Raw genomic sequence first — 12334 nt, 5'->3', positions numbered from 1 at the left:
CCTTATCTAAAAATAATTTGATGAATTATAAGTTTGAAGCTTGTCTCTGCTAGCCTTTCAAGAGGCATGATGATTTTAAGAGACTGAAATCAGATGCTTCTTAGAAAAATATTTAACGGTGCAGCTGGGAACTGTTAGTTCTACAAGGGTATTCCAAAAAGAAAAAAAAAAAATTAAAAAGGGGGAGTGCTTTTCTTGACGTGTGTATCTCTTGAAAAATAACGGAAAACAGACATTTTGATATGCTAGTTCTTTGTCAGCAGAGACATTGGCTCATTCCCAATTTACACTGGCAAAAATAAGATTAATTTATTCTAATACTATTTAAATACCTTGGAATATTCTGACTACCTCAAATCCTATCGACTGAGACTCTATTAACGATGACAGTAATCTGATCTAGGTTTTTGCACAAAGTGACTAAAAAAGCCAAATGCTTTCTAATTCCCCAATACCTTTTTCTAGGTCATTTTTCCATAAGTGATACTATTAGAGCCAACAAACTTGGTAAGACAAGCAACATGTCAGAATATTACAATATCTGACAAATAATGATGATTCCCCTAAGCACTGTATGGGTTTTTAAGTGATAAATGTACAGATCTGCTTGGTAGAGGAGAGGCAAGGAATGAAATGCAGGACTTTGCTGCAAAATGTGAACATAATTACATTTTTAAGAGAGGTCTCTGGGACTTGAAATATTCTAAGACCATAGGCAGGAGTAGTGAGCTACTCCCCAAATCAAATTAGATCACAACTGTTCCGTACAGTAGGAAAGACAGGAGCGTAACAGCCTTAAAATAATAAGACCAATCCACGCTCAGAAAACTAAAATGGTACAAGGAACAACCTAAACTTTAAGTGTAGTCAATTTGCCAAGCAACATTACACTGCATATAAAGAGGGCAAAATATAAACAGTAGCCACATGTAAATAAATTAGTAATACTTTCAGGATGTTACTACTTTTCAAACTGACGAAGTTTAATTTGACACCTTCTGTTCTAAACCCTTTGTTTCTATTCAAAATCACGCCTTGAGCTGTTGCTATCAATCACAGCGCTCCCCCATTACTTAAAAAAACTGGCTTGAACCCTGAATAAGCTGAAAATGCCATGCAGATGAATTCTGAGATAATATGTTCAAACCTGTTATATACAACACAAATCCTGTAAAGTTATGTATTGTAAACCTACATTTATTGAGAACTAAAAGTCTTAAATCCATCTGCCACAAAGGAAATACTGTTATGTACTTTATAGTAACCAAGAACCATCTGCAAATGTCTTGCTACCGTAAGCAAGAAAACGGTGCAGAAGATGCTAAGCCTAAGACCGCATGAAATAAATAACATTCTTCGGACTGGTTTTGGTGAGGGATCTATTAAAAAAAAAAAAAAAAGTAAGATGGGGGGAGGGGCGGGGAAGGAAAAGAGAAAATGCAGAATGACTGCCAAACCAGTACTGAAAAAAAGCAAAACAAACTCAATGACAACACAATGGCAATTTATTATGGTCCATGAAACACATGACTGTATGCTCATTTTAAAGGAAAAATTAGCAGTTCTAAACTCAATATTCTAATGATGTGCTTTACTGACAGAATCTTGTTGTACCACATTTAAATAAAAATCCTGGCACCCTCATCTCTCAGCTGCTAATTTCCAACCAAACTCGATCCCTGATTTCCACTCCACTCTTTTTAGAACAATTAATTCAAGTCAATTCACTTCGAACATCTGAACGGAGAAGGGTACACAATGATTTTAATTGAGTCAGAAAAGTAACCTCCTTTCCTGAATGAATTTATTGTACCTATACAGTCTCACAAACATAAAAAGAGAACCCTTACAGGGCCTGTTCTGTGACAGAGCTGGGAACACATAACACAACGAGCTTTCCAGGGGAAAATAGGCTTCAGTATTCTCTGAGGAAAAAAAATCATTTAATACAATATACAGATACGTATATGTTATTGTTATATGCATATACATTTTAAATCCTAGAGCTACAAGAAAAAAGAAGAAAGAAAATGACAATTCTTGCTGCAACTAAGAAGGAAAAATACATTTTAAAAAACGGAATGGTAATGTGAGTTCTAAAAAGCAAAACATTTTATAGTCTGTGTTTATTCCCCCTCACCTTCATCTTTTATGTGTTATTTGCAGGAGTATTTTGTTCCAATCTCTGGGGCATATAGTATAATAATATATGATATTAAAAGAAATCAATCTAAATAGGGACGTATTTGATACAAACATTTTAGTGGAAAGCATGAATTACATTTTAGCAAGTAGTAGGAACAAGGATTAAGTACATAATCCATTAAATAGTACTTCCAACACAAAAAATTCAGTATTGTAGACTAAACTACACCAGGCATTTTGAATGAGTACATTTTCAACAACAACTAACTATAAAGCTAGCAATTTATCATTCAGCAAATAATTTTCTACTTTTAAAAGAATCCGTAAGTGTTACTTATGCTAATGAAGACAGTTTTTAATCTGCCCACAAACATGCTAATAGAGGGCAATTTTTTTTTTTTATTTACAAAGCTGTCGGCACTCAAGGGTAATTTCATATCAATGTTCTATAAGCTGGGGGGAAAATGGGTTCTAATTGTCAGAGTTGCAGAATCTTTCACCTTTAGCATGAAGGTTTACAGATATCACAAAGATGCAACGCGACTGATGGCGGCGTAAGCCATGCCTTTAACATTCCAGAAGGGTTCCATTTTCATACTTTTTATGCCTTTTACCACACTCTGCCTCAAATACAGTATTAACACATTATTACCTCTTTGGGGGCCCTACTGCAGACACAGGACCCAATGGAGGTAAAACCCCACTTCCAGATTGGAGGCCCGGATGCTTCACATACCAACTTCTACCCTTTTTCTTTTCCTCAAGAACAGTCGTAACACTTCCAACAGCGGGAAAACAGAACAGTAGCAAAACAATATTGAAAGCATTTTAAATTATTTACTAGGTTAAGAGGGTGAAATGATACTTTAAATACATCAAATTTCATCGTCTAGGCCATTTTTTGGTGGCAAAGTGGTATTGATCTTTCCAAATGCTTAAAATTAACTATTTTCCAGAAGGTCATTATTTGATTAAAGGCATTAAAGTTGAGGGCAAGAAGCAGGGCACTTTTTCTTCTTCCCCATTCAAATCATCATGTAATTTAATAAAAACCATCCCATCATGTCCTGTAATAAAAACACTTATCTTAAGATACTGTTCTTTACCTAACATATTAACCTTTAAATGTTATGAAGTTCTTTAGAAGAAAAACCTTTGCTAAAGCAGATAATTCTATAACATAATGAGAGGCCCCCACCATTAACATTAATAAAGATACATGTTCTCCTCTATGGAATTAGTAGGAAATACATTAATCTTTCTCCCCAGTTTAATAACATCTACTTTGTGTTCTGTGAAGAAAATCTCAGCAGGCGCTGAGTAACTTTTCCTGCTACGTTAACGTTGGTCTTATTAAAGAAAACACGGGAAATAAGTTTGAACAGAGACGTACCAATAAATTTTCATGCTAAAAGTAGCACATTACATCCACTGTATTTAAAGAGGGCTTTTAAAAAGAAACATATTTTAAATAGAATACCCGTGTGTATGTATTCCCCAAATGTATTTATTTTCAAGGTATGGTTTCTGATACCTGTATTTGCTGAAAAGAAAAAAAAAATCATGATAGTTTAAAACTATTACTAGTTTTATACTTCTAAACTGGCACTGTTGTAAACCCTCTCCAGGTTATTTAAGGGACTCAGTATCTCAGCCAAAAATCTGTGGGTTTCCATACTGTGGAAACAGGACATACAGTGGCTACTGGTCAATTTCTCCTGAGTAAATTTTTGCCACTTTATCTTTAAAAGGTTAAACACATCCAAGCAGAGTCTCTGGAGATTTCTGAGTAGCAAAAAGAAATGCTCATACCATCTGAGGAAAAGCTCCCACTAAAATTTAGTGAATTTTGAATAATCAGAATCATTGGTAAATAATCTTCAGCATGTAATTTTGCTTAAAATTTAAGTAAAAAAATGAAAATAGCTTTTATGTTCCCCTCTTTTCTACCTTGTCAAAGCCACTGGCTTTATGGCACACATAAATATAGTGTTTTTTTTTTTTCTTTTCCTACAGATTGTTTGATCCGTAGTAAGATTATCAGATGACAGTTTGGCCAGAGTAGATAAAAATGGCTCCCACTTTAAAAGGTTGTTAGACAAGGAGCTCTTACAGTTTAAAGAATATTTTCAGGAAGGAGAATCTGAGTAGGGAAAAAGGAGGGATGAGAGAAAAGCATGAAATTGTAGATAACATATTAAACTAGCTAGCAAGAAAATAATCTTGTATTTTGATTGAAACAGAGAACTTCCAAAGAAAGGCTGAATTTTCCTTTAAAAACATTAGATTTGGAAGATATCTAACTTAAAGGTTTAATTTTTCTTATACTTCGTATACTAACCTGCTTTCAAGATCGTTTCTTCAAAGCTTCAGTGAAGCAAACAAAAATGTGGCTTACAAGCCTGATTCTTGAATATGGACTCAAAAAGAATTTTTTTTTGTTTTCTCTCCTCAATCTAAGATGTATTTTCGACACTACATAAATGTCAGTGATATGATTTGGCTCCTGTTTAACATTTATACACACTGTGCCTTAATATCGTACTTAAGTTTTTATTCTCCTCTCACTCTCCATAAATAGTGCCGTTAAAAAACAGAAAAGTCAGTACTCCCAAGGTCCATCAATGTCAGCCTTTCTTCTATCGTGCAGAATCCACGACTCCTTTCCACCTGTCGTCCACCACTGACTTGTCAGCCTGGGAGTCGTCTCCCTTGAAGTATGCTCTTAGGTACCAAGCATTCTTTTCAATTACTCCAAATGGACAATTATTTTGATTTCTGGACAAAAAACCATTTAACTAATCATGCCTTTTCTTAACTCAGGGGAAACAGTGCACCGATGATGACTAGAGCTATCATACGAAGTTGTGACACCTAAAGGAGCAAATAAATGTGATGTCCAGCTTAGCCTATGGAACTTCCTGCCAGATAAATACACAGGTTTAACTAAGCTTTCTTGAATCCCCTTAGCCATCTCTGAGATGCTCTTAGAAAAGAGATGCTGGGATGAAAATCATTGCTCTGGTCTTTCAAACTGCCCAAAGTTATCTTACTGCTCAAAATGCCCTTCAAAGGCTTCCCATCACAGAGAAAATGCTCACACTCCATGGGGCTGCCCTGAAGGCTACTCCCAATCCCATTCATGTCCTAATTCACTGGATTATTTATGAGCTGTTGCCCAGCACTTCCCCACTTTCTATTCTCCATCCTTCATACTGAAGGAAAGCCCTTTCTCCTTTTTTCTGCCCATCCAAACACTAACCCTCCTTCTAGTAATGCTCAAACACCTCAGTATATTGATAAAGGGTTATATCCCATGTAGGCATTAATGTATGTGAACTTGAGCAAATTACCTTTTTGAGCCTCAGCTCCTCCTCTACGAAGTGCAGACAATAGGAGTATTAATCTCACAGGACTGTGACTGGTACATATGAAATAGAACACATTCAGCCCAGTGCCTGGTCCATGATAACTACAAAAAGGTCTGATGAACTTAAATTGAAAGCACTTGCCTTAAAAAGGCTCACAGTGTATTTGGGAAGCATTCAAAAATAACTGCCAGTACAAGGCAGTGAGTGATCAAGGTCAATGATGGACAGACATCAAGGGCGATCCAAGTGGCGAGGAAGAAGAGATGGTCTGTGTGGTCCAGAAACTCTACACTGATGAAAAGTGATATTGGCTTGGCCTTGAAAAATAGGCAATATATAAAATGGTGAGGATAATGAAAAAAAGGAGGAAAATGAATTAGCAATACGCTGGGAAAAATAGGTAGATCAGTTGCTTGTATGTACACTCTTTCGCTATAGCTCTTTCCCATACTGGACTTTCTTGAGAATACTCAAGTACTGTGACCTCACCTCCTTTACATGCTGTACTTCTAAGACCCATTTATTAAGAATGCCTGGGGTTTGGGGTGCCTGGGTGGCTCAGTCGGTTAAGTGTCTGACTCTTGATTTCGGCCCAGATCATGATCTCATGATTCATGAGATCAAGGCCCACGTCGGGCTCTGTGCTGACAGTGCGGAGCCTGCCTGGGATTCTTTCTCTCTCTTTCTCTCTGCCCCTCCCCTGCTTGCTCGTTCTCTATCTTTCAAAATAAAGTAAAACAAAATTTTTAAAAATCATTAAAAAAAAACAACAAAGTTAAAAAAAAAAAAAAAAGCAAGCCTGGGTTTGAATATGTATTCCTATTCCACTATTTACCAGCCCTGTATCTTTGGTCAAGCTTTTCAACTTCTTTAGACCTCAATTTTCTCCTCTGCAAATGGGGGTAATTTTACCACTACTCATAGGGTTGTGTGAGTTAAAAGAGACAATCCGTGCAAGGGGTTCGGCACACAGAAGCAGTATGACAAATGTCAGCTCTCACTATTTTTATTATTGTTGCCATTATCACAAAGATAATCCAAAGGAATTTGAGTATCTGGGGAGTTAATGAAAACAGCTCAGTTATCACATCCCAAACTGAACCCAATACCTTCCTCTTATAGACTACGTTCTCCTCATATGTAGTTTAACTCAATAGCATCAACACCCACCTAGTCACCTGGGCTGAAAGGCTGTTATTTGAAGTATAAACTGGTATAATCTTGCTGATGGGCAATGTGGAAATGTTGAATGTAGAAATATCTAGTAATCACCTTTAAAACACAAAAGCCTTTTTTGATCCAATAATTCTACTTTTAAGAATGTGTTCTAAATGAATGATAAAGAGGGGGGGCCTGGGTGGCTCAGTCAGTGAAGCGTCCGACTTTGGCTCAGGTCATGATCTCACGGTTTGTGGGTTCGAGCCCCATGTTGGGCTCCATGCTCATAGCTCAGAACCTGGATCCTGCTTCAGATTCTGGGTCTCCTTCTCTCTCTGCCTCTCCCCTGCTCGTGCTCTCTCTCTCTCAAAAATAAACACTGAAAAAGTTTTTTTAATAAATAAATAAATGATAAAGAGGTATACAAATATTTAACTATAATAATGTTCATGTTAGCATTATTTGTGATAGGAAACGTAGAATATAACTTAAATCTATCTTAGTAGGAAAGTAAAAGATATGTATAGCATATGAATAAAGGTAACACATATATGTACATGTGCATATACATATGTATACGTATACATATGTGTGTATAAAGAACATAAATCAGGCTATCTTTAGTTAATTTGGGATTCTGAGTATTTCCTTACGTTCTTCTTTATGCTTGCATTTTTTTTTATAGTAGCTGTATGTTTTCAATAAAAAAACTTAGCAAACAGCTTCAATTAAAAATCTGATATTTCTTGTCTGCTTGCTTTATAAAGAGAACAATCATGATGAATTCCTGCCAATTCTACTCCTTCAGAACATTTCTTGAATTGGTTCCTTATTTTCCATTCCTACTGCTCTGGTTGAGGCCAGAGCATTTCTTCCACTAACTAACGCTGATGGGTTTCTTTAATTCAGCTCCCTGCCCCGCCCCCCATCTCAGCTGAATTACATTTATCATAAACAAACGTCCACACAAATAGCCCTTTGAGTGACATAGTCTTCATTTTCCTTCATCCAAGGGGCCTGGACATGCCCTGAGGCTCACGCTTGAATGAGTGAGTGTAAAAATGCAGCAAAGGATTCCCTGTAACACTGCAGTGGCAGTAAGTTCGAGGGAGAGAGAGAGAGAGAGCTGTAAAAATTGCACAATCTGGACCATTTAGTTAGTGGCAAGAAACCGTATACCTCTCTGAAATTCCTGAGGGTATCATGTATTGTAGCAAAGTCCCAAAACTCGCATTCATCATGATGCTGCAGTTCAAAAAAACTAAGACGCAAACTGAGCTCATCTTACTAGGCTTAAGGAGGCAGGGTAGCACGATTAAAGGCTTCTGTCAAAAGCAAATACAACATCGGATTGTTTCAAGAAGCTGAATGGGAAACTTCACTTTTCCCAAACCCCTCAACTCAAATAAATACGGACTCGTACACAGCAATGTTATGAAGTAAATGTCTCATCATGCGGTACCCTAAAGTCACCATTAAAGTTTTACAGGGTGTATTTGTCTTTTCAAAACTATGAAGATCATGAAGAAAAGAATGTTGCTGAATATCCATATATGCTACGTGCAAAAAAAAGAAGAAACCAAACCTGTAAAAACTTGAGCTTATAAAACAAATAATTTTTCGGTGATGATCTACTTGATACAGGGATTTATCTGCTTACAAAAATAATTTGCTACAGGTTATTTTAAACAAATATTTCCTCCAATGCATTTTTAGTTGGTTTATATAAAACTTTTCAACACTGCAGACATCTCCTAGAATGAGCTATATGTCCCATTATGCATATTTAGGGGCTAGGAATTAAAAATTTAAATCTTCCCTCTATGATATCCTAGGAAAGATAACAAAGAATTTTTAAAACCAGAGGAAGGCAATTCGGGATTGTAAAAGTTATGGGACTCATATCCTAAGAGGAACAATCAAGCGGGCAGGGTCATTATGAGCTCCCGTTGCTTATGATTTTGCTGATAAAGTAACACCCATTTTGTGGCCAAAACCCACATCATTTTATCCATTATGCAAACCTACTAATCAGAGGTTGGCTTAATTGAGGGATTCAAATCTTGTGATTCCCAAGGACACATCAAAAAAAGAAGACATAAATATTTCTAGAAGCATCACGTGGATCCCAGTGACAATGGCCGGGTTATAATTTTACCAATAAGAGGAGACAGGGGAGGCTGAGCTCTCTGCACAGGTCAACTGAGTCACTCCTCAGGACCACTGAAACTGTCTTATACCTGGGGAAGGCAGGCTCCGAGAGGGCCCCGGGGGAGGGGGACAGGAGTGTGACCCTACTCTGTCTTTCGGAGCACAGAATCTCCCTCCTCCCACCAGAGCTCCTTTAGGAATGTGCTGGGTTTTGTGAGGGCAAAATTGAGAACGGATGAAATGTGCTTCTGAATCATTTTATTCTTCTACAAATAATCATTAAGTGCCATCTATGTGCCACCTACTGTGCAGGCTAAGAGGAGATGTGGGGACAGATATAATAGGGAGTCATTTCCGCCAGCACTTATAGTCCAGTGAGGAAAGAACAGCTTACACTTCAGATGGAAGTTGATATTAAAGGTGAAGCCCCCTGGACGCAGAGTCTCCAGTCGAAGGGCAAAGGCCTTTTCTCACAAAGTCATCTGTATGTGGCATCAGCGTGTTGGAGAAAAGGCTGCCAATAGGTTTCTGTTTTTGCTGTTGTTGTTTTAAATGTTATGGCAATGAATCTAACCCCTGCTTACATGCTCTGAAGTGAAGGACCCTTGAAAAATAAGCATAGTATAAAGTCATAAATAACAAAGGTTTCCCCTGCAAATTCAAGAATTCTTCAGCTAATGTACTAAAAAAATATGTAATTTTCCCCCTACATATAATTTATCTAATCATTGATCTCATTTCTTTTGTGCCATTGACCCTTCTGGCAAGCTGGTAAAGCCCACAGATGATGCCTTTCCAGAACAATGTTTTTATGTGCCTGAAATAAAATGCATAAGATTATGAAGAAAACCAATTATGCTGAAATACGGTTATCAAAAATTTGTGATACAGTGATATAAATGCTTCTTTATTAACACACTCAATAACAGTACCTAACAACAGATCTGATAACTACTGTGATTTTATAGTGGTGAGCAAAGATAATATTTTGAGATATCTGCAGTAACTTAATGTGATATGAAAATATTTGTGATTTTTACTGGTGACAAATTCATAGGTATTGTTAATACTACTATGATTTGTTGCCTATATTGATAATTGAATAAAATGTCAAACTTCAGTAAAATGTTAGTGAAAATAGAGATTTCTTTTTCTATCCAAGTTCATGGACCCCTGGGGGGAAGGTGGGCTACAGTTAAGAACTCCCATCACCCCACGTGCGTGTGTGTGTATACACACATTTATACTCCAATACACACACACACACACACACACACACACACACACACACACACATTTCAAATATTTTCTACAGCTATCTTCTACAAGCTCCTAGTAGTTTAGAAAATTTTGGTTATTTATGGATTCATGGAATAGATTTTATTTTATTTTATTTTTGCCACTAAAGGACCAAGCCTGTTAGAGACGGTTGGAGGAAAAGAGCTAATCACTAGCTCAGCACAATGGTTCCCAGACTATGTCCTCAGGAGCCCCAGGTTTCGATCAGGGCATCTCAACAGTGCCATGATCGATGAGAAGGCCCACCTCTGTCCAGTCCTCAAGTCAATCAAAATGGGGGAAGGCTTTTGATTTATTTATGTCAGGGCTGGATGAGATTTCATTCATAAAACAATAGTTTTTCCAGTTTAAAAATCTCTGATTCACAATTACGCTAGCACATATATACCTCACTCTTTCTTCCTGGTCCCATTTCAAACTTACAAAACGGTGCACAACCTCTGAACAAAGCAACCGTATTCTAATTTAGTTAACTTCCTACCAGCCGAGTAACTGCAAAGGTGGACAAGATGAGCAGAGTATCCTTTGAGAAATGCCCATCTGCCAAAAGAGGAACACTAATGGGGTTTTCTGAAGACACCTGGGTTTCCCAAACAGAAGGGGATAAGGCAGCAGGGAGAGGATGGAGGCAGGGAAAGGAACAGAACGGTGACATGGGCGTCCTATGGGGCGCGGGGACCTGTGAAAGGCTAGGAAACCAGGGTAATCAAAGCGCCAGGCAAGCAGCCCTTGCTCTCATCACCACTTTTCAAAGAGCAAACGGTTATAAAGTGTTTGCCTTTGAGATCTGAGGAGAGGGCAAGAAGGAAGCTAGTCAAATAGAGGATTAAAGCAAGGAAAAAAGTGAATGGGAAAGATGGTAGGTGGGGGTGGGCTGGGGGTGGGACAGGGAGAAAATACCCGAGCACACATCCGTCTCCTCACTATATATGTAGCACAATGCTCAATGTATCCAGAAATACAATGCAACTTTCTGTCTAGAAATTAAGCTTGATGGATAAGGCTTTAGTCCTTATGGTTATCCAGGGTCCAAGTTATTTAGTCTCTTTAATCAAAATACTAAAATAAAATCATTACCCATTAGGCTATTACCCTTCCCCCAATCTCCAAACACACAAGCAAAAATTAATTGCAAGCCAGGAAGAAAGAAGGCAATTTAGACAGTAACAGCTTGGCATGGACTGAGCTGGATTTCCTAATAGCATTTGTCTGTTTGTGAATGTATATTTTATTTACAGCTTTCACTTCCTTGACCTTATTGAAAGTAATTTATTTTTAGCTAATCTACATTTCATTTAAACCACCAAATACTCCATCAATGAACCAGCCAAGTAGCACCCATAACAAGTAGCACTCGTGCTGGCACCATTAGTAAATGGGTAAACATTTAAAGGAGACATGTGGGAATGGGCACTCCTCAGCAGCTATTAAATGCTACAGGTACCAATTTATGAACTTGCAAATACGGTCTTCAAGCTATTCCTTCAACTGAGCTGTCATTCCCTGCCTCCTTTTTCTGGTGTACTTTCTCTTTCACTCTTCTCTTCCAAACCGGGGATTTCTCATGGACCAAGAATAGTTTTTCCTCTTTAATGTGTTATCCTTCCCATGACTTGCACCAGTCCCCAAACAGTGAGATGTTAAAGGCAGAATTTCAGGCATCAGTTAAAAAAAAACAAGCAAACAAACAAACAAAAAATGTGTTTAAGGAGGACACTCTTTAGCAACCTTCCAGTCACAGTGTTTTGGCAAACCACTGCCCTGCCACATGTTAAGCCAAGCTCGTTCCCCAACTGAACTGAGCTCATCTCATGTCCATATTGTACTGGTTCCTCTAGGTCCTTGATAATGAGACAGAGGTCTTTCAGGTAGGTAATAACCAGTCTCAGATGACTTTACGAGAGCCTCAGTTCATCTATTATCAACATGAAGTTTTCACACTGGATCTCAAACAATCAATCCTCCCCACTCTATCCCACCTATGAATGCTTTCTGGCCACAGGCCCCAAAATAGCACTTTGTCTGTCCCCCCACCAAACTAAGCCCTGTCAGTATTCAAAACCTTACCTCCTCTGTGACTCATTCCTAGACTAACACACCTGTCGGCAGTACCTTCAATCAAAATTGCATCCTCTTTCATACTTGTGCACCTGTTTCAGCAACAAACACACAGAGGTCGGGACTGCAAGGGACATTGGGTCAGACATAAT

At 37.9% G+C, this 12334-nt stretch overlaps 1 protein-coding gene across 7 annotated transcripts in view; it reads right to left on the bottom strand.

Annotated features, from left to right (window-relative positions):
* The window catches only part of SATB1 (SATB homeobox 1), a 103582-nt gene that overhangs the window by 9962 nt on the left and 81286 nt on the right, over nt 1-12334 (bottom strand). The window lies entirely within an intron of this gene.

This window comes from Lynx canadensis, chromosome C2, assembly GCF_007474595.2.
Source record: "Lynx canadensis isolate LIC74 chromosome C2, mLynCan4.pri.v2, whole genome shotgun sequence".
Classification (NCBI taxonomy): domain Eukaryota; kingdom Metazoa; phylum Chordata; class Mammalia; order Carnivora; family Felidae; genus Lynx; species Lynx canadensis.
This window is presented reverse-complemented; position numbering and strand designations above follow the sequence as displayed.